This window comes from Aplysia californica, unplaced genomic scaffold (assembly GCF_000002075.1).
Source record: "Aplysia californica isolate F4 #8 unplaced genomic scaffold, AplCal3.0 scaffold01192, whole genome shotgun sequence".
In the NCBI taxonomy this organism is placed as follows: Eukaryota; Metazoa; Mollusca; class Gastropoda; order Aplysiida; family Aplysiidae; genus Aplysia; species Aplysia californica.
In genome coordinates this window covers 155,311-156,459 of record NW_004798462.1, presented here as the reverse complement: position 1 = coordinate 156,459, position 1,149 = coordinate 155,311, and positions in this window count along the sequence as shown.

Here is a 1,149-nt window from a genome sequence, read left to right as displayed (position 1 = left end):
TCTCTCTCTCTCTCTCTCTCTCTCTCTCTCCACATCTGACAGTTGGAGGGCCTTGTTGTTGTCATCAGAGGTGAAGGACCACGGGTGACCTGACCTTTGGTGGAGCACCATCTTGACCTTGAGAATTTTTTCAAGTCTTTCATTGTTGATGAGCTTATCTTGTCATCCTGGATAGATGTGCTGTAGTGAGACACTTCGCTGACTTAGAATGACAAAGCTCTGTCTGACATTTATGGCCGTTTTTTTGTTGCTAAGACCACAAAGTCAGAAACCGAAGGTTGTGTCTGCTCTGTCAAAATCGTTAGATTATTTGGAGTCGTTTTCAAGTTATTCAAAGAATTGCATTCGAAAAAGCTTGACTTGTGAAACTGAAAATTTCTAACGTCAAATTTCTCAAATCTAGATACTGAGCAGACAGAACGTTGTCGTTCTAGGATAGCAGCATGTTATTGCTACATGCTGTAGAGAGACATGTGTCATTGTGATTGTTATTTGCTGTAGTGTATGCGTTACTTTTATTGATGCGTGCTGTAGTAAGGTAAAACATGTGTTTTAACATTGTGTGAATGAGACGTGTGTTGTTATTGGTCATTGCTTTAGTGAGATGTGTGTTATTGTTATTGTTGTGTGCTATAGTGAGATGTGTGTTAAGTAGTGTGTTGTGTGAGAGTGAGATGTGTGTTATTGTTATTGTTGTGTGCTGTGGCCAGATGTGTATTAAATAGTGTTGTGTGAGTGAGACGCGTGTTAATGTAGCGTTGTACGTACACATGTTAGTGAACAAGTGAGAGGTTTGTGAGTATTATGTGCTGTACAGTCATTTCTTATTTTGTTGTGAACTGGTGTCAGGAGTGTATAGAGATAGGTTTTTGGTGGACGATCGTACAAAACGCCATGTCTCATGCCTGAAAGTATCCGAGTAGGAATGTGATTTTTGGTTGTTTATTGCTTGCATTTTCTGGGGGTCAGAATTTTCTCAGCATCAGTGGGAAAAGAAAAAAATCTTCAAATTTTTCTCAGCCAAGGTCCTAAAGACTTGTGGAAATTGGAATGGCTAGTAGTATTTGGCTAACGTTGCCAGTGTCTCATTTCTTATGAATGTAACGTCAGGATATTTTTTTTTTGGGGGGGGGGGGGTAAGGGTTTTGC